Genomic DNA, 27,582 nt, shown 5'->3' with positions numbered 1-27,582 from the left:
TCACTCCCTCTGGGGCACCTGGCATCGGCCACTGTAGGTAGACAGGGTACTGGGCTGGATAGACCTTTGGTCTAACCCAGTATGGCCATTCTTACGCTCTTTTTTCTAGTAGCCAGAATAGTTTTCCAATAATCTTCGAGGAGGAAGAAAGAAGTCTCCACTAGAGTGATGAAAGTGATATGTATACAAAAAGTGAGTGACTCTTAACAAAAACCAGCCCATTCTCCCAGATGGACTTATACCTACTACAGTACAAATACATTCTCATCATTACTTTTTGAAAGGAGCCATCACTGATTGCACGAGGATGACATTGTTTTTCATTCCGATCAAGGGAACATACAAGAATATTCATATCATGTCTGAAACCCTCTAGTACTGCCACTTTGTCTAATATTACACACAAAAAAACAGTGTTAAGAAAACTTTAAGATTGCAAAGTGCAGACTCAGAAGTTGAAAGTGCCAGAATTGTTTCGACTTTTTCAACTTGTGCAAAACAACATTTTTCCCTAACCTCATTCTAGGAATAGCTGAAATTTTCCAAAGGTTTCAGTCTGAGTCAGACAAGTGGCATGGGAAATTTCAGCCCGAATGATTTAAGTTATAAGCAACTGAAAACAGGATTTTACAATGGGAAATGTCTGACAACTTTAAGAACAAGCAGGGCTACCAGCCCTACCTATAATCAGCTGAAGCAGATTATCTTCCCCCTCAGTCCCCAATTCTATTTGCTTCCTAGAAGGGACAGATGCTTCTGATCACTCCTCCAAAGACACTATCAGGATTGAGGGAGAAGTGGCCTTATCTGTCAACCTTCCAGAGAAAGAAGAAAGTGGTGGTAGCAACCATCCAATGCCCAAAAGACTTAAAAATTTTGGCAAATAAAAATAAAAAGACTAACATCTGGGCCCCATTCCAGACTTAATTATCCCTGTTTTACAGTCTCAATTCAATTTACTTCAATAGGGCTTCTCCTGATGTACATCCGTGAGATATCAGAGCCAGGCACCCAAATAAGGATGGCCCATTATTTAGAGGGGCTAAGTACCCATAATTCCCCTCTACTACAATGGTAAAAGTGTGACCTGCTGATATTAACAATACAACAGAAAACACAGCAGTGGTTTTTAGTTTCTACAACACCGGCACTCCTGCCCTCTGGTATAAATAGACTTTCATTTACTCATCTTAAACACTGTATATTGGCATAAAATTAATTATTGCTATCGTGTTTTAATATAAAGGTTGGTAAAATTAAAGCAAATAACTTAATTCTTACAAATGTGAGTCATCTAGTCTGATTATATGCTAAGCTTTATGGTCCTTTTTGCATAACTATTTGAGTTAGTCTGTGGAGAGATTTTAATACAGTATAAACCCATTTATCCGAATCTTTATTATCCAGCCCTTCATATTAACCGAACTGGTGCTGACAGCCTAGGCCCTGCCCCCCAGGGCTGAAGCTCTTTGCCCATTCTACAGATTATCCAAATTTTTGTTTATCCAATTTAACACCAGTCCCAATTAGATTGGATAAATGGGGTTCCACTGTACAGGCTTCAAATGTAAGTACTGACTTAACTTAAAAACAAGACAAAAAAAAAGAAAAAAAAGAAAAAAAACAGTTCAGTAAAATCTTTGTATCTGTATATTGACAACACGGTATACCCATTTGTATTAATACATAAAAACCCCACCATGTCAAAAGAATGTCAAGTTTGCGATGTTAAGCACTCAAGAGTTAGGAAATGCAAGAATCAAGCTGCCTGAGCATGCTTAGTGAAGACAAAATCTTCAGAGAATTTAGTTGCCAAACTAACAAATCTTTACTGAGCACATATGAACCAAGATTCTTCAGTCTTATATCTTGGCCAAATTTGGGCATTTTTTTCCATGAGGACAGCAAATGGCATATCTTCAACAGCAGGGCAACCCCACCGCCAGATTTCATGTCCCTGCTCCAAGGAGCTAGAGCTTTTCATCAAAATGGTTGTACTTTGCACTACTAAATTTCATCCCATTTCTATTACTACAGGTTAGAAGGTCCTCAAGATCTTCTTGTAGGATATTCCAGTCCCCTCCTTTGTACTGGCAATACCTCCCAACTTAGTGTCATCTGCAAATTTTATTAGAGCACTCCCACTTTTTTATTACTGATCTTGGCACAAAACGTTAAATAAGATTGGTCCCAAGACTGAACACTGAGGAACTCCACTAGCAACCTTCCTCCAGCCTACAGTTCACCTTTTAGTATTACCCGTTGTAGTCTCCCCTTTAATCAGTTCCTTACCCACCTTTCAATTCTCATATTAATCCCTATCTTCTCCAAATTTTTGAAGACCTTAAATGGAAAATGGTATTTTAATGCATTGTTTAAAATGGTGTCTAAAGCACTATTTCAGACTGCCAGGGTAATCACATCATCTACAATATTTTTATTCACTATTTATTGTAAGTGTTTGGACACGTGAAACTTCCTAAATTTATGTCCTGCAGGGATCCCACAGTGACTTGGGCACAAGCCTGATTTTTACACACTAAGTAGTCCCACTGAGTCAGTAGGACTAATCACAGTGTGTAAATTTAAGCACATGCATAAATTCTTGCAGGATTGTGACCTTACTCTTTATTCCATTGTGAGCACACAGTGACTTGTTTTATCCTTCTCCTACCCCATTTTTAGGGAAAAGAGAGAGAATTTAATGAACTTTGCAACCAAAGGAAAAAAATGCATAGATCACCTATCCTAAAAGAGACCTTGAAAATATTTCCTTGAAAACAAGACTTTTGACATTTCTTAAATTTTTCAGAAATCTAGTTAACTACAGACTATCACAAGAATAGTCAGATCAGTAAATCAGAACTACAATCCATTGTCAGTACCCCAAATTTTTCAGATCTCACGTTCATTGTGCAGTAATCCTCCTTCAAAGTGTTATGCAGGAATTTCCTATTCAATGCTGGTAACAGCATACATTCTCTTGTTATTTTTCTGAAAGAGATCACCTCAGTTCATGAAAAACAAACAACAGAAATCTGATGGAGAATATTCCTCACAAAAAACTGTGAGGAAGTTAGTTTCTAAAATGCATCAGAAAGAGATTTTAGCTAAGATTATGCCTCCTAGGCTGGCTGTGTTTTAATATAAGAAATGGCAGTTGGCTGTCAGACCTAGGGATGTTGTGATTATTTCTGTTGCTAGATTAGAAAAACAGTGTACGCAGAAATGCTGCCAGCGACAGGACCTTCCCTAGCCTTTTTTTTTTTTTAAATAAAGCACAAGACGGCATGAGATTTAATTCAAGCAGCGAGCATGATCTTGCTTATTTAAAGTGAATTACACAAATTATTGTAGTCACATAGAACTAGAAATTAGTATACAAAATTCCATGCTAGTCTTCATTGTTTAGACTCTTGCCAATTAAAATACTCCAACAGAGGAGTTAGTAAATAAAACAAATACTTTTCATTTTTTCAGTGGCATTTTTGATGCTAGTTATTCCCCAGGCAACCAAGCATGTACAAAGTTAGCTCCATTAGGCTAGGGCTTGACACAACCTCGGACTCTGATGCAAGGAAGCCATTATGTAAAGTTTCCTACACTAGACTTGGATGAAACTGTTGACCTTTTTGGAGACACTGGCAAAAGTTTTTGCTCAAGTTGGATTTTTTGAGATTTTGCACCCCATGAAATTTCAAATCCCTCCGCCTGCTTCACCCCTGCCATTACTATTGTACTTTGGGACGTGCAAAGGGCTTGACCCAACCAAATGTAAAGACCTCCTTATCCCAGCAAGTGAATCACCTACCCCAGCTACTGCCAAGATACAGCTCTAGGAAGTGGTTGGTACCTCCCAGGAGCCTGAGTCACTGATCTCTTCTGTGAATAGCAAGGAGGAGAATGACAACGAGGAGGAGGATGGGGGACAGGCAACCAAGGGACTCCAACTGCACAGCAATCTACGACCTGTTTTTGACTCCAGTGAAATCCAGCCAGTCGAGCCCAATGCAGGGGAAGGAACCCTGGGTAAATGTGTACATACATTTTCTATTACAGGGATGCTGCCCTGCACCACAGTAGGATACAGCTTTTGATTTTTCATTAATTTACTCATGCTAGAAGAGACAGTGGAACAACCAAGAGAGGTACAGTTGCTATCTGCTTTTCAGTCCCCTCCAGAAAGTTAGGCAGGAGGGTTGGAATGCACGCAGAGCAGTTTACGTATACAGGGATGTTCCTTGAATCTGTCTGAGATCTCAATGAAGCTTTCATGGAGATACTTTGCAATCCTCTCCTGAAAGTTTTAGGGATGGCTGCCTTTACATTTCTTCCTCTACAATAGGACACCTTCTCATCCCAGTCAGTGATAACTTCAGCAAGCACCATTGCAGTACACAGGCTAGCAGCATACTGGCCCAGATAGATTCAGGATGATAACAGCAGCTGTGCTCTCTCTGTCTGTGTTACCCCTAGGAATGAGATATCAGCTAAAATCATCACCGCTGTGGAAAATGGTGCCAGTATTCAGTACCAATACCCTATGCTACTAGTTTCATGCACCTGAGCAATTCCCTCAGTTCCCTATTTCCTGGCAGGTCACATTCACTGTGGGCTGGTGCTGTGACTGATGCCATGCACAAACAATCTCAAACAAAAGTGAGAATGAACATGCAATGCTTAAAACATTAGAGGAGCGAGTTCTGTGAGTGAGAGAGAGATCTGCAGCTGGTGCCATTGCAGCCTTGACGGTCTTCCTGCTCCACACCTGAGTCAGATAAGGAGGAGAAAGAAGGGGACTCAGGATGAGACATTCAGTGAAATCCTGTAAGCCAGTGCTGCATTTGACTATGAGCACAGGGCCTGGAGGATGATGAACATTGCAGACATCCTGGAGAAGGAAAGAGTGGAAAGGAGAAGAGGAGGAAGGTGCATCAGACCATAATGGGGCTTCTCAGGAACCAAACACAGATGCTGCAGACTCTGGTGGACCTGCAGGTTCAACAGTCCCGGGCTCGCCTCCCTCTGCAGTCCATTGATAACTCAATATCGGGACTAAAGTTGCCAACTTTGTACTTGCACAAAGCTGAACACCCTTGTCCTACTCCACTGCCCCACCCCTCCAAGGCCCCACCTATGCCCCTTCTTTGAGGCCCCACCCTCCACTCACTCCATGCCCCCTCCCTCTCTTGCTTACTCTCCCCACCCTCCCTCACTTGCTCATTTTCACCAGGCTGGCTCAGGGGGCTGGGGTGCGGAAGGGGGTGAGGGCTCTGGCTGGGACCAGGGATGAGGGGTTTGTGATGCGGAAAAGGGCTCTGGGCTGGGGGGTGGAGCTGAGGGGTTCGGAGCATGGGAGGGGGTTCTGGGCTGAGGCAGGGGGTTGGAGTATGGGAGGAGGTACGGGCTCTGGGCTGGGGATTCAGGTTCCAGGCTGAGACCAGAAATGAGGGGTTCAGGATATGGTAGGGGGTTCTGTAATGGGGCAGAGGGTTGGGGTGCAGGCGCTGGCTGGGGGTGCAGGCTCTGATGTGGGGCTGGGGATGAGGGATTTGGGGTACAGTAGCAGGCTCTGGGTGGGGACTGAGGAGTTTGGAGGGTGGGAGGGGGATCAGGGCTGGGGCAGGGGGAGTGAGGGCTCTGCCTGGGGGTGCAGGAGGGTACTATGGGCTGGGATCGAAGGGTTTGGAGGGTGGGAGGAGGATCAGGGCTGAGCCAGGGGTTTGGGGAGCAGGGACAACTCAGGGGTGCAGACACCAGGTGGCACTTACCTCAAGCAACTCCCGAAAGCAGGAGCAGCAGGAGCAGCAGGCCCCCCCCCCCAGCTCCTACATGGTGGCGCAGCCAGGTGGCTCTGCACACTGCCATGTCCGCAAGTGCCGCCCCCACAGCTCCCATTGACTGTGGTTCCCGGCCAATGGGAGCTGTGGGGGCAGTGCTTCATCTGGGAGCAGCGTGCGGAGCCCCCTTGCTGCCCTGGAGAGGGGACATGCTGGTTGCTTCCCAGGAGCCATGTGGTGCAGAGGCTAGCAGGGAGCCTGCCAGCCCTGCTGTGCAGTGCTGCCAACTGGACAGTTAATGGGCCAGACAGCAGTTCTGACCGAAGCAGCCAGGATCCCTTTTCGACCGGGTGTTCCAGTTTAAAAACCGCACACCTGGTCACCCTAATCGGGACCTCCCTGCACCCCCCCACCCCAAATTCCATGTGACCCCCTGATGTCACTGCACTTCTACCACTCCACCCCAGGGGACATTAAAGAATCACAGCTTCCCATATGCTCTCCTGTGAAAGCCACGGTTGGCGTAGGTGTAGCTGAAATGGACATGAATGTTCTTTCCCCTTCATAATTACCTAACTTAATTTATTAAGTTTTAAATATAGTTGTTTAACATTTCACAGGTTCTCCCCCCCACCCCCCACTGAATTCTGTTACAAAATAAATTATTTAAAACACAACTCATCCCTACTAGTTTGCAACATCTGCTACTGAGTGCTTAGCAGGTCTGAAAGCAAACCAATTATTTGTTACTGACCATGTGACAACTCATAAGATAAGCCACAAACAAAATTTCAGATGTACTGATAGTGTTATATTCCTATATGTACAGGAACCACCCCACAACTCCTACCAGGCCACAAAAGAGCAGGGTCAGGTAGAGCACAATACAACAAAATGTGTTACTGTGGCTCACTGTTAAAATGGTATTCAAAGTAGCCCTGAGCCATATAGCTCCGTGTTGAGCTCTTCTAATATCCCTGGTGTCTGACCGTTCAAACTCAGCAGAAAGTTGTTTCACTGCTGCCCTCCACCCCAGCAGAAAAGTTTCCCCCTTCACTTCACATATATTATGCAGGATACATCAGGCGGCTATGACTGTTGGGGTACTTTTCTGACTGAGGTCCAGTGTGGTGAGTAAACAATGTCAGGGCCCCTTCAGTTGACGAAATGCACATTCAGCTGCTGGCTCAGTAGGTGCAAAATGACATTTGAATCATTTGTTGGTGCTGTCAAGATGGCTGGCGTACAGCTTCAAAGCCAGGAGAACAATGGGTAGGCTAGGTCCCCCTGGATCATTATTAGCATTTTAAACATTCCCCACGATAATTCACTGGTCAAGAAAAAAAGTGCTTGCTTGCATCTTTCTGAAAAGTCTTGCGTTCTTAAAATGCAAATACCATGCACCTTCCCTGACCAGCCCACACGGATGTCAATGAAATGTCCCCGGTGATCCCCCATTGATTCCATAACCACAGAAAAGCAGCCCATTCTGTTGATGTTCTCTGTGGCAAGGTAGTCTGGTGCCAATATAGGATATACGTGCTGTTTATCACTCCACCGCAGTTCAGGAATGCCATTGCTGAAAATCCAGCTGCTATGTCCTGCATGTTGCAGACAGTCACAGTCTTGTATAGCAGGAGGCAATCAACGGCTCTGCACACTCGCATGACAACAGGCCCCGCACCAAATTTCCCGACTCCAAATTGATTTCCCACTGATCAGTAGCAATCTGGCACTGCAAGTTTCCACAATGCAATCATCACTTGCTTCTCCACTATCAGTGCAGCTTTCATTTTGAAGTCCCTGCACTGGAGGGTTCTGGCAGATCCAGGAATGTGGCCTTGCACATCTGACAGTTCTGCATCAAACGCTAGTCATCCCAAGCCTGCATTAGGATGTAATCCCACCAGTCATTGCTCGTTTCTCAGGCCCAGAAGCCAACGACAACCTTGAATTGGCTCTCGCTATGTCCAACAGCAATCTGTCCTTCAAGAAATCATGTTCCCTGCTGATTCATTTCTTCTTGAGGCTTTGCAAATACTGTAGGATCATGCACCCTGTGCTTGCAATGCTCATGACAATAGTGCAGAGATGTGTAAGTGTCATGATGCTGTACGAGATTGTGGACAGTAAGGAGGGCCATGTGAGTTTGTGGATTTTGAAAAAAGGTGTGAAAATTATGGGATATAGATGACATTATGGGATGGAGACAGTTGCACACTGGGAAGTTGACCCCATGCTCCCAGTCACCACTGCACAACTTATTTTTGCCCCATCATGCATTGCCAAAACTTCCCAAATGTGTACTGGACAGTGGCGGGTTACACACGGAGATATCTACCCAGGGTGCATCACACCGCGCATCAATACAAGCAGTCCTGGTGAGTACACACACTGCTGACACAGGAGCCAAGTATGCACATACACAACTGTGGTGGCTTTATGCTGATAAGATTTGCGTCAACATAAGTTTGTAGTGTAGACATGGCCTAAGATTCAGAGATACAACAAGACTAAGTGATTTGCCTAGACGGCACTGTGATCTAGTAGATTAGGCATGGTTTTAACAATCAAGAGACCTGGGTTCTAAGGGCCTGCCTGATCCAATTAAAGCCTTTCTGATTACTTCAGTGGGAATTGTATCAGGCCCTAACTGGTTCTTACAGTAACCTGTGTGACCTTGGGCGTGTCTCTGTAGTTCAATCTCCATATATTTAAAATGGAGATAATATTTACCTGCTTCATAGAAGAATTGCTAGGGAGGGGGCATCTCTCACTCCGCATATGTGGCTGGTAAACAATCCACCATGTTGGTACTTGTCAGACTGGTGCTAGGCCTGGAGGGTGATGCTAGGTGAGGGGCTAGAGGGAGGGTGTCGGGGACTGGGAGACTTGAGCTGGCAGCACTTCTTCCTTCTCCCCACACCCAGCTACATTGAATCACTGCTTGAAGAGGTCAGCACTCCCTTGAAACACCACTTCTGTTGGGAAAGAACAATATGCTGGGACAGGAGGTGGGGTGGGGAACAGGGATGTCCGAGATGCTTCACTGAGATTAGACTAAGGGGCTTAAGAGCATGGGGCACAGAGTGCAGCAGCTGGAATTGTGGGAGTGGAAATGGGAACAAGTAGCTCCTCTCCTCCCTTTCATTGGCTCTTGTTGCATCCTACCAACCATGGGATTTTGCCATTTTGGTTACTGTTTTTGATATAGTAGGGTGGATCCATTAGACACCTCCTCACAATTTATTTGATTGTCATATTACACTGGCTGAAAAAGTACTGCACTGGGCCATGGTGCTAGAGGCACCATCACTCTAGCCAGCATCTCCTCTAAAATTTGCAGACCCCTTTTGTTTCAAGCAAAAGTTTTTTGCAATTCCACTGAATTTTTGGCATCCAAAGTCTGACAAATTTAGCTTTCCACAATGAATATTTCATCCAGCTCTACCTCCAACTATTGTAGTTTGTTTCTCTCTGCTGGCTAGTAAGAAGAAATATTGTCTCCAACTGTGATCCTCAGCTCAAGCAAGTCATCCCCAAAATGCTTGGTCTTCATCACCAGCCAAAAGCAACACTTCTTTGGGGCTCAGACATCAGCGTTATGAAAATATTCCAGCTTTTTAAGAAAAAATAGTATATTACCTGAAAAGTACACACTTCCAGCCCTGAAACTGTGATTGGAATTTGAACAATAAAGCTCTGCTATTCATTCACCTGGTAAACCATAACCAGCTTAAAAGGGCACATTCTGTTCTCACTTACAGATGTAAGTCAAAAGCAGGTCCATTCAATTCAATGAAGTCCGGCCTTTCAGTATGGGAAGGAAGAGTTTTAAATGTAGAACATTACATACACAAACTGCGTGAGGCTGGTGAAAGCAATGACCAAATTAGCATTAACCACCATTTTATATGAAAAATATTACTTAAAAATTTGTTTTTTCTCCAACTAATCACTAACGGCCCAATTTAACAACAAATATAGGTCACACTACCTCAAAAGTTTTTGAACGTTAGCTTGCATAACGTAAAAGTCTGACCTATTTTTGGGTGAAATGGTTATTTAGTGAACAAAATTTCAGTATGTGTCTGCCTTTACATAATATGCATCTGCAGCAACGGTTTCATACATTATATGCATCATCTGAATGCCAGAGATGCACTGAGTAACCCATACTTTGCACTTGGCCAATTCATTACAAAAGTCTGTGTTTTCTGTAATATTTCCTATCAATACCAGTGAGCACATTTTTAAAAATAAAGATGGATGAGATAGTTCTAATCCCTCTCTTTCTTTTTGTCCAGCATCATGCAGTAGTCCTCTGAACAAGAAATGTCATCTTCTTTATATTTGCCACAAGGGGATAAAATGAACAAGTGCCAGCAAGTGAAACATTCTGTTCCTCCATCTTTGCTTTGCTCCCAGGAAGCACTGTGTCCTACCCACACTTTGAAAAAATATGGCCACCCGGCTGCTTCCATTGGTTAGGGAGTTAAATAGTGTCATATATATATATGAAACTATTTAACGTATATAGTTAAATATATATGATATAACATACTATATATGTTAAATTATGTACTATATTTTATATATATATATATATATATATATATATATATATATATATATATACACATATATATAGTACATATATATATATATACACATAACATATATAGTACATAATATCTATTGGACCAATTTCTGCCCTTCCTTCATTCTAGGGCTGGCTCATCTTCTCCCCCATCCCCCAAAGCTTTGAACAAAAAATTCCACAGAATCTTGGTTTTCATATGAAATATTTTTGCAAAATAATACTTTTCTGAGAAAAAGCAGGTATTTTTGGCAAAAAAAAAAAAAAAAAAAAAAATCAAAAAAGAGTTTTAACAGAAAATTTCTGACCAACTCTCCTTAACACCCATGCAACTCCATTTACTTCAAGATGGCAAGTAAGAACAAGTTGGCCTACCCTCTGAAAATGTCTCACATCTTTTACTAGTTACATTTCTTTCAATCTAGATTTTATAACCGAGGGTGTAAACAAAGCTGGACTGAATTTCTTAATACGTACACTGCAGATTTTTTTTTGATAAGGATAACTGCTGTTAGAAAATCCAATAATGGTCCAGGATAACAATAGCTGCTGTAGTATATGGACTTTCATAGCCCTAAAACTTCTATTCATCATCTCTGTACTTTGAGCTGTCAGCGTTCTGACCACCGCTGACAGTGACAGGCATTATTAAGAGTGAAATAACTTACACTGGGTCACCTATGAATCTTACTTTTAATATTAAAGAGCAACTTATTTATACAGCAACTTTCATTCTGAAGGACTAGATCCCAAAGCCCCTAGGAGTTTATATATTCATTGAGATTTATAAAATATATACAAATACCTTTGATTTCTAGAGGCAGAAATTTAATGAACAGCTAAATTAAAGGCAAATCAGTCAGCAAATATGTACATTTTCAGGGAAAGTCAATGGAAATTTCTAGTAGTTTTATACATAATTTATAAAGAGGAGATTAATCATGAAAAAATTAACATACATTTGAATCTACTGAATTGCTAATATTCTGAAATTTTAAAATCATAGAATACAACCAATTCTAAGGACTAAATCATTCTTTTTACCAGTAACTTCTGAATTGGAATCTTAATTAATTGTAAAATGTACTGTATGAACACCTGTTAGTGATTAATAGGAACTGTTGCGCGGTAGGTACACCCCGTCACGGGGTGTCGCGTCGTGGGGACACAAAATGGGGATTGGACAGCTCAAGTGGTCTAGGATCTGGTGTCAATATGGCTTCCCTGGCTCCCAGGGCAGCGTGGACCAATGGCCAGAGTCAATAAAGCTGTCCTTCTGTTCAGAGCAGCATGGCTCAAGGCCAGAGTCTATGCAGCCGCCCTTCTCTCCAGGGCAGAATGTCCCAGTGGCCAGAGTCAACAGAGCTGCCTTTCTACTCAGGGCAGCATGTCCCAATGGCCAGTCAAGAGCTGTCCTTTGAGAGGAAAGCCCACCTCTTCAGGGGAAATTGACTGCAGCCTGTGGTGGGTGCAATTGGGGTAAGGAAACCCAGGCTCACCCTTCTCCACCAGGTCCCGACAGAACCAGTACTTTTGTGATCAGTCTTGGCCTCTTGTTACTACAGTCCTGATCCCTGGGTCCCTTCCTACTCTGACTTCCAGTGGCAGCAATCTTGCAGCCTCAGCAATCTCTTCTCCATCAGCTTCAGTGGTCAGCTGGGTGTCCATCAGGGTCTCAGTACGGCTGGCCTCTGAGACCTGGGGCTCTGGAAGCTTCCCAGTAGGACCCTGCAGTCAGGGCCGGCTCTAGGCACCAGCAAAACAAGCAGGCGCTTGGGGCGGCAAATTTCTAGGGGTGGCATTCTGGCACTGGCCATGCCGCCCCGAGAAATTTGCCCCTGCTTGCATCTGCTTCCCTGAGTGCACTGCCACCGCTCCGCTTTCCCCCGCTCCCTCCCTGTGCGCAAAGAGCTGTTTCGCGCGGCAAGCCTGGGAGGGAAGGAGGAGAAGCTGAGTGGCAGCACGCTCAGGGTAGGCAGCGGTGGTGGAGTGGAGGTGAGCTAGGGCGGGGAGCGGTTCCTCTACCCCGCCCCCCCATTACTTCCTGCGCTCCCCCCCATCCTCACTCACCTCCGCTCCACCTGCTCCCCTGAACACGCTGCCTCTCCCTCGTCTGAGAGGGAGGGGGGAGAAGCGGAGCAGCAGCATGTACAGGGGAGCAGAGGTGAGCTAGGGTGGGGAGGAACCGCAGGAAGCAATGGCGGGGGGGAAATGAGGCACGCCCGGGGGAGGAGGCTGGGCCGGCGATTTGGGGAAAGGGTTGGGAAGGGGAGTAGTTAGGGGGCACAAAAGAAAAGCAGGGGCAGCCAAAATTTTTTTTGCTTGGGGCGGCAAAAATCCTAGAGCCGGCCCTGTCTGCAGTGTATGTCTAGTGTCCTCTGTGGTCAGCCTAGACTGAGTTTAGCTGCTCCCTTTTATACTCTGGTTGCAGTCTGCGCATGCCCAGCAGGGGAAAGGGGGAGTGGCCTCTTCACCTACAGAGTGTGGTTAACACCTGCATAACCAGTGTGTGTACACCCTGTCACACGACCTCTGAATAGGGTTGCCAACTTTCTACTCGCACAAAACCTTGCCCTGCCTTCTGCCCCACCCCTCCTCAGAGGCCCCATCCATGCCCTGCCCCTTCTCCAAGACCCGGCCCTCCACTCACTCCATCCCCCCTCCCTCTGTCATTCGCTCTCCCCACCCTCACTAGCTCATTTTCACTGGGCTGGCTCATGGGGCTCGGGTGTGGAAGGGGGTGAGGGCTCCGGCTAGGGGTGTGGCTCTGGGGTGGGGCCAGAAATGAGGAGTTCAGAGTGCAGGAGGGGGCTCCAGGCTGAGGCAGTGGGATGGGATGAGAGAGCTCTGGTTGCAGGCTCTGGGGTGGGGACAGGGATGAGGGGTTTAGGCTGCAGGAAGGGGCCCTGGGCTGGGGGGTGGAGCCGAGGGGTTTGGAGTATGAGAGGGGGCTCCAGGCTGAAGCAATGGGCTCGGGTAAGAGAGACAGTATAGGCTCAGGGCTGGGGGTGCGGGTTCTGGAGTGGGGCCAGAAATGAGGGGGTTCAGGGTGCAGAAGGGAAATGAGGGCTCTGGCTAGGGGTGAGGGCTCTGATGTGGGGCTGGTGATGAGGGCTTTGCGGTGTAGGAGGATGCTCTGAGCTGGGACTGAGGAATCTGGAGAGCAGGCAGGAGGGGATCAGGCTGGGGCAGGAGTGTGGGGGGGGGGAAGTGAGGGCTCTGCCTGGGGGTACAGGCTCTGGGGTGGGGCTGGGGGATTTGGGGTGCAGGAGGGTGCTCCGGGCTGGTATCGAGGGGGACAGAGGGGAGTGGGGGGAGCTCAGAGGTGCAGGCTCCAGGCAGTGTTTACCTCAAGCAGTTCCCAGAAGAAGCAGCAGCATGTGCCCTCTCCGGCTCCTAAACGGAGGCACAGCTAGGCAGCTCTGCACACTGCCCCATCTACAGGCGCCGCCCTTGCGGCTCCCATTGACCACAGTTCCTGACCAATGGGAGCTGCGGGGGTGGTGCTTGGTTCCTACGTGTCGGAGCCGGAGGAGGGACATGCTGGCTGCTTCCTGAGAGGTGAGCACATGGAGGCTAGCAGGGAGCCTGTGCACTACACAGCACCACCAACTGGACAGTCAGCGGCCCTGTCAGCGGTGCTGACCGGAGCCACCAGGATCCCTTTTCCACCAGGTGTTCCAGTCAAAAACTGGACACCTGGTCATCTTACCTCTGAGTTCATTCTTGTTATGAAATCTGCCCTCGAGTTCTAAGAAAAGTAGCACTTCATTTATTTTAGCATCTCTGGGAAGCAGGCTTTCCTATATCTTATTCATCTACTGTCTATTCTCACCCACCTGTGAATTAAGCTCCTGTTGAAATGAGTGGGAATTCTGCACATGAGATATGAGGCGAGAATACACTCCAAGTTTGTCTGAGGGGATTTTTAAGAGCAAACGCTATCAAAAATGGTCAAACTGCTTTCTAGGTGGTATGAATTTGTTCAAGATAAATATGGTTTATCTGTATGTCATTTCTACAGTGATAAAAATGTTTGACTTGGTATAGTCTCATTGGTCCAGGCTCATTTCATAGCTACAAAACCCTGGGCTTCCAAAGAGCCAGCCTAACCATCAGCTGGTGTCAACTGCATAATTCCCTTGAAGGCAATGGAGCTACACCAATTAACACCAACTGAGAGTCTGGCCCAGTGTTCTCAGTGATAGAGCAATACCAAAGGAAGACACTTCTCTTTTGTGAAAAAAATCCTTCACAAGTTTAGGAAGCATAAAATGATTACATATTTTCTGGAAGATTCTGCATTGATGTTGGTCACCATGTAGTATTGTTATTTCAATTTATACATGAAATATAGTAGGATAAGATGGGAATTACAAAGGTGCCTGCAGGAGCTGAGTGGCCTGCTCCCACTGAAAGCACTACATTGGCACCTTTGAAAATCTCAAAACATACATTTTACTGAAATAGTATTTCTAAGTTATGTGCCTCATACAAAGCCTCTGGGTACACATAAAATTTAAACGTATTATTATAAAAATTAAACAAATACAGCTTTTGCGAAGTCCACATGTTCTATGTAATGTTTTAGGATGCATTTACTTATGTTTTACCTCAATTTTCTATACACTATTCTATACACTCTGACTGTTTTTTGATGAAAATGGAACCTGTAATTCTTTAATTTAAAATGGAATACCAAAAGCAGAGATATTTGATAACTAGCATTTAACATGAACTAAAACTGTCACCTTAGAAAACCAAAATATAAGCCAGATATTTGCCCAGTTACAAAATAGTTAGCCACTTAAACGGCCCACTTAAAAAAAAAAAGACACAAGGGCTAACTTGAGTCTCACCATTAGTTTATGAATCTAAATATGAAAAGTGGTTTTCAACCTGTGGTCCACAAACACCTGGGGGTCTGGAGATTATGTCAAAGGCAGTGGTCCGCAAATTTTTTGATCATGTCTCCCCCCTTACCTGGTTTGTGCCCCCTTGGGAGTAGGGTTGCCAACTTTCTAATTCCACAAAACCATGCCCCCTGAATGTTCCTCAATGCCTGACCCGGGGTGGGGCACTCAGCAGTTTGGGGGCCACTAGTCCAGGGGGTCTGCAAAAGGTTATCATTACCAGAGAATAGTGATTTTCAACCTGGGGTCCACAGACTATGCCTAAGATTTCCATCTGAAAATTGTTAGGGATCTGCAAAATGAAAAAAGATTGAAAGACACTGACAGAAGATAAATTCCTGCTCCCATTGAAGTTGATGGGAGTTTTGCCACGGTGTTGAATAAGGGCAGATTTTCACACTGAGACTAAGAAAGGAGGGAGCAGTTTAACTGTTATGTCTAGTTTTATTTGGCCATGGAAATGGCCAAATTAAACTAGACAACTCTTTACTAGCTCAGCCCTATTTATAAATACCATACCACATTAAACAGTTTAACTCCCTCATTCCTTAAAAAAATAACACAACCTAATATATGCACTGTCTTCAATATTTCATCCCATTTCCAAAGGTAGTGACCCTCAAAATCTAATATTGATCTTAGCTTTACCTTGATCAATACTAATCTCTGAGATAAATTAGTCGTTACATTGTCCTCAATAAAAGTCATTACAGGTATATTATTGAAACACCACAACATATGTTTAATTAAAGAGATCATTAACTGTGTGCGTTTCCCCCAATATTTATACCTAGGATTTCTATCCATCATCCTTAGCAACAATTTTAATGTGACTAAACTCCCATAATTGCATAGTCACTAATGATTTCTCAAGACAACCTGACCTCACCTCTTTCATTTTATGACTAATGTTCTTTCTACCATACATTGTGTATAATCTAACTAGAGGAATAACACCATATTATAGTGTTAGGTTATTAGAGTCCAATTTTGTTCTCATTAAAAAGTCAGTGGAAAAACTCCTCTTGTCTTCAAGGGGAGAAAAATTCAAGGAGCCCCTAAAATTGGGATGGGCCTGGAATACTAGGTTGTGATACAAAGCCCACTGAAATTAACGCGAGAGTCTTTCCTTTGCTTTCAAAGGACTTTGGAGGAATTAAAGCGGTTTTCTCAAGGAAAAAAATCCACAGCAGTCAGAAGGTGTATTTATATAGAGCTGAATGTTTTTAAACACAGATTTGTACTAACTGTGCATGAACACAGAAAACTGCAGAGATGAGAATATAAATCCATACATAGATACGAGTTACATTATGGTAGCACTCAGTTGACTTGAAAAATGCAAGATCAGGCTCTTGGTCCACTAAGGTCACATCCTCTTCTTCCTTCTTGATGGTTATAATGCACAAAACTATTTTTCAAGTTTACCAATAATTTTAATAAAAATAAATAAGAACACTAGTATGATGCATAACTTGTGAGTACAAGATATTAGATAACCACAAGTCTTCCTCCCACAATCTTGTGAAATGTAAGATTTTGCTGGATCCCAGCTCCCGACTGTAAATTATTCAAAGCAGTGAAAATATCTTTATACCAAAGGGGTGAGCAAAAGGAGACAAGAACAGAAAGGTAGGCTGAAACTATGTTATACAGAGCCTTTAAGGCATAGGCAAGGAGCTTAAATTTGATGCAGAAGCCAAAGGGAAGCCAGTAAAGAGGGTCTAGGGGGCAGGAAAGCTTGAGGACTTTTAGAAATGCATTTTAAACAGACTGAAGAGGAATGATACAAGAAAGGAGGAAAGTAGCAGAGGCAAGAAATAACTGGGAGCAGGACAAGGTTTTTAATAGAGGGGGTATGGACAGCATATGCAGATTTCAGAGATGTAGGAAAGGAAAAGATTTCACAATACCTTCAGTGTAGAAGGAGACAGAGGAGTTAAAAACACCATACCAATATGGTAAGCCTGAGAGACAATGAGTATAGTGAAAACGCCAAATGTGATAGAAACTGGAGAAGAAAAGGAATGCTTTGGAAGAGAGATGATGAGTTCAGCTTTCCCCTAGATCAGTGGTTCCCAAACTTGTTCCGCCGCTTGTGCGGGGAAAGCCCCTGGCAGGCCAGGCCAGTTTGTTTACCTGCCACATCCGCAGGTTCGGCCGATTGCGGCTCCCAGTGGCCGCGGTTCGCTGCTCCAGGCCAATGGACGTACTGGCCACCACTTCCAGCAGCTCCCAGGGGCTTTCCCTGAACAAGCGGCGGAACAAGTTTGGGAACCACTGCCACAGATGATTCAATTTCAACCACACTCCAAAATATAACACGACCACAAAATATAAACATAGCCACACATCACAAAAATGAGTGTGCAAGTTTCAATGGAATCTCATGCCTTATGCAATTTTGATATCCTTCTCATACTTTCAAGTCAGGGCATATTTTCTGTCATACTCTGTTATTGATATAAAACCATTGTCACATAAGATGTAGAATATATTTAGTTCAGGCCCATTTTACTCTTACTTTCAGATATTGACAGGTAAGAAGTTGCATGCATATGAGAAAATCTGAAATAATTAAATGAGTACTCTGTCATATAAAATGATGAGGCCTACATAAAAATGCCAAAAATCTAAAATAATCTACAAGGAATAGACTGTTCACCCTAATAAATGAAAATTTAGCTTCCTAGTCAGAGCCTGTACAATGTGATATGAACAAGAGTGTGCAACAGATGCAAGCCACAGATTGTATTAAGCCAAAAAAATCACAATATTTCCTCTCTTAAATTACATGCTGAAAATAAATATATTTGTTGAAATACTGATTGCTTAGTTACAGTATCCTACTTAATCAGTGCTGATGAGAAAGAAGTGACTTTACATTTTTAAAACATTCTTTGTTAAGGAATTCATGCTAGTCACAATGACATACTAGTTATCTAAAATGATTAGGATTAAAAAAAAAGTGGAATAGATACGGATGATTTATCATGTGCAACACAGTCTATAAATAAGATTACTTCTACATTGGCAGTTACATCTCTGACTTATCTAGACGAATAAAACTTAATCAGCAAAAATATTTTAGTATCAACCACAAACCAACGCACTAACTTCAGGACTCCCCCTTCTGGAGACACACACGTACGTTAGATTTGAACCACAACATTCTGTTACTGCAGAATGGAGCAGGAAAGGTGACAAGACAAAAGCCTTTGTGGTCATGTGTGTGAGGTTCCTCTAGAAAGATGGGCAGTTGCTAAACATTGCCACCCAGGATTATTCAAAGGAAAGAGGAACAAACCAGCTGAAAGACAAATTCATCAGCAACCAGGAGCGTGATAACAAATTCTTGTCTCCAATGGTTTTAAAGGCCACCAACAGATCTAATAAAAATCAGCCTGGAGATCTCACTTTAATACATAGCCAAGAGGGGATCAACCATGAATATCAATACAGCCTCAGGGCACGTCTACACTACAAACTTCAGTCGACTTCAGTTAAGTCGACATCCAGCAGCTGCAGTAATTAAATCGGTAATGCGTGTCCACACCATACTCCTTGTATTGGTGGAGTGCACCCTCATAGCAGTGCTTGCATTGATGCGGAAAGCAGTAAACCATGGGTAGCTATACCACAGTGCAACTCACTGCAGGGGGGTTTTGGGAAGGGCATGCAATGCCTCATGGGACCAAAACATTCTTGCAGGGGGGAGTGGGAACATGGCTTCAATGTCCATGATGCAGTTTTCTCCCTCTCCCAATTTCAACTGCAACCCATAATATTTTGCGCCTTTTTCCAAAAGGCTGGCATAGCCACATGTATGCCAGTTCCCGAGAAACATGGACCCAACTCAGCATTATAAACACCGTAGCACACACCTTGTCCTGCAGCATTTCCAGAACCGTGAGAGGAGCCGCAACACAGAACATTGCGATGTCCTTCAAGCAACCCTGCTGGAAGCCATAGAAAGAAACAATTCCTGGTTGCTGCTGGCAGTCACGCAACAGCTGAACACATTGAAGTGACGTTTCTGGTCCCAAGAAACAAACGCTGACTTGTGGGATCACACTGTCATATAACTTCTGCTGCCACTAATTGCTATGAACTTTTGTAGGCACAAGGCCACTTTCCAGGAACTGTGTGCAGAACTCTCCCCAGCCCTGCAGAGCAGCGGCACTAAAATGAGACATGCTCCGACAAAGGAGAAGTGAGTAGTGATCGCTGTGTGGAAGTTCGCAACCCCAGACTGTTACCGGTCAGTGGGAATCAATTTGGAGTTGGTAAATCCACTGTGGGGGCTGTTGTGATCCAAGTATGCAGGGCCATTAATCGCCTTTTGCTAAGAAGCGTTGTGACTCTGGGCATTGTGCAGGAGATACTGGATGGTTTTGCTGCAGTGGGGTTCCCTAACTGCAGTGGAGTGACAGATGGGACACATTCCTATCTTAACATCAGACCACTTTGCCAAAGAGCACATAAACAGAAAGGGGTACTTTTCAATGGTGTTGCAAGCAGTGGTGGATCACCGGGGCCATTTTACTGATATCAGTGTTGTATGGTATGGGAAGGTTCATGACACATGGATCTTTAAGAACACTGGTCTGTTCAAAGAGCTGCATGCAGGCACTTTCTTTCCAGAACGCAAAACAATCATTGGTTACATTGAAAAGTCAACAGTGGTCCTCAGAGATCCAGCCTACCCCTTATACTCCCATGTCTCATGAACCCATAAACCAGAAAGCTGGACAGCAGCAAGGATTGGTTCAACAATAGGCTCAGAAAGTGCAGAATGGTGGCAGAACGTGCCTTTGGCCATTTAAAGGGTCGCTGGCGCAGTTTGCTTACTAGGTTAGATCTAACTGAAAGCAATATCCCTATGGTTATAGCTGTGTGTTCCATAATATCTGAAAGGAAAAGGGAGACAAGTTTCCACAGGAGTGGGGCATGGAGGCAAACAGACTGCTAATTTTGAATAGCCAGATACCAGGACTTTTAGAGGTGCTCAGCGAGAGCTCTGTGTCTCAGGGAGGCTTGGAAAACCAGTTTCAGTAATGACTCACAATAATGTGCACTGCTTTTCTGTATTGTGCCTTCCCATAGCGTGATCCTTACTGTGACTGCTGGGTTTTAGTTTCCAGAACACATACCAGTTGCTTCAGTTTCCCTGTTCCTGCCCTGCCCCCTTTGCTCCCATTTTAAATTAATACAAGATGATTTCATTCTCAAGACATGGACTTTTATTGAACAAACATACTGACACTTAAAGATCACAAGTAGAATTTAATCTGGGACACATGATGAAATAAAACTGGGAGGGGAAAAACACATTAATCTTGTCTTTAAAAAGCACAGTGACCTTACCTGTCACACATCATGTATGCAGCTTTTAATCTTAGGACCCTTCCTAAGGAGAGGAAGAAATCTCATTTTCCCACCTTGCCTCATGGAACATTTGGGAGAGGAGGATACGGAGGGGGAATTTGATGATGATGTTGGAATGCCAGTCTACAGGGGTAGTCTAGCCTCAAGGTGTTTTTCCTGAAGGTCAACCAGATGCCTCAACATGTCTGTTTGTTCCTTCAGAATCCCTTGCTGCATACTATGCTCACTCTCCTGGGCTGCTCTCCTGCTCACAATGTCCACATCCAGTTTTTCACAGAGAGAAATCCTCCATGATCTCTGCTTGGTGTCTATTGTCCCAGAGGCAGTCAATCTCATTAAACATGTCATCATGCATTCTCTTTCACCTGTGTCTTATCTGGGAGAGCCTCTCCACCAGTGTGGAGGAAGAGCTAAAAGCCCCACTCTCAGCTGTAAGCCATGGAAAGCACAAAGCAACCATTCTCAGTACAGACCCAGTGTCTAGTACACAGTTGCTACATAAAAAAAATCACTCCCCTTTTTTCATGGAAGTTTAAAGAAGAACATTTTATTTTACACAAGGTATTCGCTGAACCAGTTTGCTGTCCCAGCCATGGTGAGCATGGCCCCAGGGAATGGGTGCTGGACCAGCAGCATCATTGGGTGGGTAACCCATGGCAGGACCAGAGGTGGGTAAAGGGTCATAACACCTCCCCTTTGTAACATGGTGTAGCGGGGTGGCTACCTTGCTCCTAAAGTAGAAGGGGTTAAAAGCAGCCCTGGAGAGGGCTGTGACTGGGGATGGCTGATTGGGGAGTGGCCCAGTTGTGGCTGCTTCCCCAATCAGGCCCCAGCTGGCCTGTATAAAAAGGCTGTGAGCCAGAGGCCCAAGGAGTCTCTCTCCAGGCTGGAAGAGAGCAGGGCTTGGCTGCCTGCCTGACAACACTGAGGGTGGTGCAGTGCTGGGGAAGGAGCAGGCTAAGCGGGGGCACTCCAGGCTGGCAACTCCCCAGGCTGTAAGGCCTGGTCCAAGGCCCGGTCCAAGGCCCATAGAGAGGTACTGGGAGGCAGAGGAAGGCAACAGGTCCGAACCCCCTTGCCTATGATGAGTGGCCTTTACACTGCAGTCTGCCCCAAGGAGCGGGAGCTTGGTGATGACTAGTAGTAGCCCAGACTGAGGCAAGGTGGGGATAGTGGGTTGGGGGTTCCCCAGGAAGGGGAGACTCAGAGGCAGAGTGTGGGGTACTGCCAGGGGGCAGAACCCCAGAGAAAGGGGCATCAGGATCTGTGAGGGACACAGGGGCCAGAGCTGTGTGGATCACTGGCCTACAGAGGGCATTCCAGGCTGGAAAAGAGCTAATTCCCAATGACCAGCAGGAGGCACTACAGGGGTGAGTCCACTCCTTTACACATGGATATTGTCTGGAGATCAGGAACCAGAACTGAACCTCCCAAACTGTAAGCTTTGGCAGAGACTGTGCTGGGGGTGCTTACAGTGGCAAGTGGGCACCACAAAATTTCCCTTCTTCCTCCCCCGGTGCCACTGCTGCTAGCCATAGCCCAAGGCTTGCAGTTACTAAGGTCAGCCCCTGACACGCAAACTACAGCCATGTTTTGGAAATCGTGGGTGAAGGGGTAGAAAATCACAAGGGGGGGGGGGGGGGGTAAGAAAGCTCAGGCACTACTGTTTGCGGTCCGAGCAGTTGAAATGAAAAACTACCACCGTCTCATCTAGGTGACCCTACCTGATATCACTCTCCTGAGGGTAACAGAGGCAGCAAGGGAACAAATGCTGCAAGTGTCCAAGTGCAGACCGGGTCCTTATGCTACTATGGTGTGTACTATAATGATGCCAGCTGAATTAATAGTGGAGTGGTGTGGGAAAGTGTCCTACTACAGTGGAAGAAATAAGACAGCCTTCCCCAGAAACTTTCTGCAACAGAATGCAGAGGACCTCCATGAAAGTTTCCTGAAAATCTCTATGGAAAATTACCAGGCCATCCCTGTATACATAAACAGTCTTTTTCGTGGGGCACCTTCTGCCTAGCTGGTGTGGCCACTGGGAAGCAGATAATCACTCTACCTCGCCTTATAATTTTAAATTAAAAATAGAACACAAGAACATGTGACCCCAAAATATTACTTGAAATTACATACTCACCAGAGGTTCCTTCCCCGGCATCACGCTCGGCCACGATGCTGTTCTGCGACTGGCTGGACTGCTCTGGGTTACAAACAGCGTCTGGCTCTCTGGAAGAATGGATTTTCCACTCACCTGTCTCCCATTCTCCTCCTTATCCAAGACCTCCTCTTCAGTGTTGCCTGCACTGGCCCAGGACTCCAACTCTTCAAAAGGTATCCACACTGCTCTTAGGGGTCAGAGTAGTGTCGCCGCTGAGAATCACATGCAGCTCCTTGTAGAAGCAGCATGTCTGCAGTGCTGCACCAGAGTGACCATTCGCTCCCTTGTCTTCGGATACGCTCACTGCAGTTCCTTGATTGTTGTGTGTCCCTGGTGTAGCCCTTCATCCCCACATCCTGTGGTGCTATCTGTTCATAGATGTCTACGTTTCTACAGCTGGATCTGAGCTGTGGCTGCACAGCCTCTTCTCCCACAAACCAAGATCTACCACCTCCTGTGTACTCCAGACTGGAGTGCATTTGGAATGTGAAGACACCATGATTAGCTGGGCAGGTGAGCTCTCCTAGCCAAAAAATTCAAAGGTTCCTGATACTTTAACTGGGGAGGGGTTCTTTCCTGTGTACCTGGCTGCTGTGCAATGGAGTTGAAAATGTTTACAAGAGCCAGCACAGCAGAGCATTGTAGAACACTTCCTGGAGGACAGGTAGGTATACATAAGCCACACAGTGTCTACACTGCCTCTACATCGACCTAACATCAAATTAAGTGCTATGCCTCTTGCAGAGATGGAATAATTAAGTCAACATAGCAGGCGAGTTATGTCAGTGGAAGGGACCTTGTAGCATAGACACATTCATTATTAGGTCAACGTAAGGCAATTACGTTGACCTAACTGTGTTGTATAGACCAGGCCTCAATTCCATACCCACGCTGTAAACCAGACAGATATTGGAGACATCTGTGGAATTCCAGTGTTGCCAGAGCTGTCCAACACGACTTCCTCAACAAAATTCCCTACAAAAGGGATATTTGAGATGGGACATTAATAATCAAAGGTACTGTTTCCTCTAAGCTGTGCGCGTGTGCACACAGATCCTAAACCCTGCACACATGGCAAAACACTGCACACACAAAAATTTGCACAGAAGCACAACAATTTGCACAGAAGAAATTTTTTGGGCACAGGGCCTGTCAAAAATTAGAGGGAACATTGATCAAAGGTCAAAAATGACCAACGCTGGTTCTTGAGCAAGGGCCTAACCATGTACATAAAGGCTTGCCACATATAATGAAGGTGTTAACAATAGCCATCAATAATAGGGCCCAAAGTCTCTCCGCCGTCCTTAACTAGCCACAAAAAGACATAGGTCCAACTCATAGGTGACTCATAATTGGTCTGAACTGGGTGGGGGAGGAAAAAAAAAAAAATATGAGGATCAGTTATTTCTCATCAAGCAAAAGCAAGCAGACCAGTCCAGATCAGTTCAGTTGTAACCATGAACAATCTGACAACTCCTCACAGTTATAAACAGGAAGGGGTAACCAAGCTGCGGTAGTCTACGTTAATCAGACTACCCAAACTTCCAGATACTCATTGCATTAGCAGAAGCCTAAGAAAACCAGCGCTGTAGCATACAGAGTTAAGTCAAAAACAATACATTCCCTATGGTATATGACCATGCTCACCAAGAATCTTGCAGCACCAGGGCTTCAGCTTTCTTCCTGCTACTTCCTGTTATATGCTTCTGTGAGCAATAGCAACAGGCAAAGAGGATGCTGCAGGGACAACTTCCAGATGCCACACTGTCAATGATGGCAGAGTAAAAGATGGCAGTGTCCCTGCCCGTTAGGGTGACCAGATGTCCTGATTTTATAGGGACAGTCCCGATTTTTGGGTCTTTCTTCTATAGGCTCCTATTACCCTCCACCCCCTGTGCCAATTTTTCACATTTGCTGTCTGGTCACCCTACTGCCAGTACTGGAACTACATTGTGCCTCTTGGTAAATTGAATTAGAAGCCACCTGGGATAATATGATGGTTACAACAGAGGTCATAATTCTCCGCCTTAACATAATAGATGCATAATTTCATGGACAAGTCAGTCATCTAGACCAAGAGACCTTGATATCTCTAATACTAAGCCTGACTTAACCTGAAGTTTGAAGTCATGTGAGTAGCAGGTGATCTCTATATTACCAGAGTTAGAGCTGGGCAGGAAACAGTTTTCCTGTCCCACGAAAACTTTTGAGGTATCAGAAATTTCATTTGTCCTGAATCAGGACAAGTGTCAAAGTCTCAAAAGGTTTCATAAACCAAAAATCTGGAAAAATAAAAAAAATAAAAAGTTTGGGTCAACCAAAACATTTTGTTCAAAATGTTTCAACTCAATTTCAGCCTTTTACCTTAGTTAACTCAGACTAAAAATAAAGCTTCAAAATGAATGTTTTTTGAGTTAAAACAACAAAACTTTTCATTTCAAACATTTTTTTATAAAACTATTTTCCAGTAATTTTTCAAGTGGGGAGATTCATCAAAATGGATGCTGTTTTGCACACAGTTTTGGTTTCAACAAATAGACTCATTTGAAAGTATCCACTTAATAAGCAAGTAACAATTTTCCCCATTCTGATTAGAACGGATCAGGAATTATTCGAAGAACAGGATTTTTCAGTGAAAAAAAAATGTATCTTCAGGACTAGGCATCCCTATACTTTAGATAAGGATCAAAAAAAATGTGACTATAACCCTACCTAGAATCATGCTTCAACAGATACCCAACTGGAGGCAAGCTGAGCCAACAAAGCAGCAGCAGACTCAGCTAGATAGCTCTCAGTACAGCACAAAGTCCTCTCACTCACCATTGATGATCTAATCATAGAGGACCTTACTGGAGATGATCATCCCTCCATGCCATTGCCCATGCTGCCAAAATGAGGCCAATAGCAAGAGCATTGGGATAAATAATGGCTAACAACCTTTGCCTAATAAATCATCTATCACCACCAACTTACACCACATTAACAACAGGGATCAGAGTGTTCACTACTTTGGAAACTGTCATCTGCTACAGGCCATCTTTGGAATGTGGCCATTTTACTCTCAAGATGTTACAGTTGAGAGAAAAAAAAAAAAAAGACTTAAAATTACAGAAGGGCAAATGATTAAAGTGACATGAAAATGTCTTAGGAGTTAATAGTGCATTTATAGATAAAGCTGAAGAATGACCGGATCAATAAGTAAATACTGGTCAAATGAAACATAAAAGTTTAGAAAAGTGACTTTCAGATTGTGACTCAGACACAAATTAGTACTCTCACTCAAACTCCGCTCTTAAACTCTCTACTTTGTACTCATACCGTACTCTTTTCTCTGGCCTTCTAAACAAAACCCAAGAATAAAGCAGAGGAAAGAATTTTAACGCAGGATAACCTTGCTTATATCAGAACCACAACCCCCACTTCTTTAAAAAAAAAAAAGCCATAATTTCTAGTTCTACATTTCATTTAACAGTATTAAAAAACTGAAGAAAATCTGTTTCATCAGTTTCCATAAATCTCAATCTGCAAAATTTCATTTGAAATCTGACTGAATTCTTCCAGAAAAGGTGACACTGTTAACTTGAAGTTTTTAAAACTGAATACAGCGAAAATGCCAATACAATGCACAATTTCTTTTAAAAAATTTAAAACCATTTTTCCTGCTTCCCTGCTGATATTTAGAAGGGCTACACAGCAATACAATCAAACATGCTTGGGCCTATAGCTTGTTCCCCTTCTATTCTGTGAAGATGTTTGTCTGCTGCCATTTCAGCTTCATCTTTGCTACTATGGAGACAAGTAAAGATACTTTTTCATAGTGTAAGGAAGTGTGTGAACTCCAACTATAGTGCAAAGAGATGTTTTCATACCAATCCTGGAAGTGAAAATGGCTACACAAAGTTCTTTCAAACAAAGTAAACTGTAAAATAACCTTATTTTCCTCTAAACCCTTTCGGTTCCAGCAGTCTTTTGGCCTACTTATAAAAGAACAGACAATACACAATGTTCAGATAGAAGTGTGATTTTTCCAAGATGACAGTAACTCCTAAAATTAGGGGTTGGTTATGGAAATGTTGACAAGAGGTTTCTTTGTAATACTCTTGCTGAGCACATGCTTTGCTTTCATACAACTAATGTCATGTAAAAAAAACCAAAAAAGCGAAGTGTGTAACCACAGCTGAACAGCCAGTTTGTCTGCAGAATATAATAATCTAAATAATAAATAATAAGTCTGATGAGTCCATTAACTAGATAAATCCTATGCAACTTTTTCAGTGCCACAAATTGCAACCTTGAAAACAGAACCGAAATATTCAATGTCATTAATCTGCACTGATTTGCAAATTCATTCATAACAGAAAAGCAAAAGTACACAACACAATACTTTATAGCGTCCTTCATATGAAGGACGCCCCTGAAGAGTTAAACAACAGAGTGAGATGGAGATTAAGGGATATAGCACTAAATATCCCATTTAAAGAGTGCAATGAACAGCAACACAACCCTTCCCAGGCAGGGGATGCACCAGTTTTTAGAATACCTTGCTGGGGTGAGAATGAGGAATTAGGACATGTACAAAGCCACGAGGGAGCTGTCTCAATGAAAATACATCTCCCTCATTCCAAGTTATCCCCTCCTCCTAGCCTTGCCAAGGCAATAGAAACAACTAAAGGACGCTAATACTTCCATCCCTGAGGCACCTTCCACCCAGTGCGTTTCCCAGCCCTTTGCCAACCTTAG

At 44.1% G+C, this 27,582-nt stretch overlaps 1 protein-coding gene across 8 annotated transcripts in view; it reads right to left on the bottom strand.

The window, feature by feature from the left end:
• The window catches only part of THSD7A (thrombospondin type 1 domain containing 7A), a 522,569-nt gene that overhangs the window by 493,833 nt on the left and 1,154 nt on the right, over positions 1-27,582 (bottom strand). The gene's annotated exons all lie outside the window — the stretch shown is intronic.

Source organism: Chelonia mydas, chromosome 2 (assembly GCF_015237465.2).
Source record: "Chelonia mydas isolate rCheMyd1 chromosome 2, rCheMyd1.pri.v2, whole genome shotgun sequence".
In the NCBI taxonomy this organism is placed as follows: domain Eukaryota; kingdom Metazoa; phylum Chordata; order Testudines; family Cheloniidae; genus Chelonia; species Chelonia mydas.
This window is presented reverse-complemented; position numbering and strand designations above follow the sequence as displayed.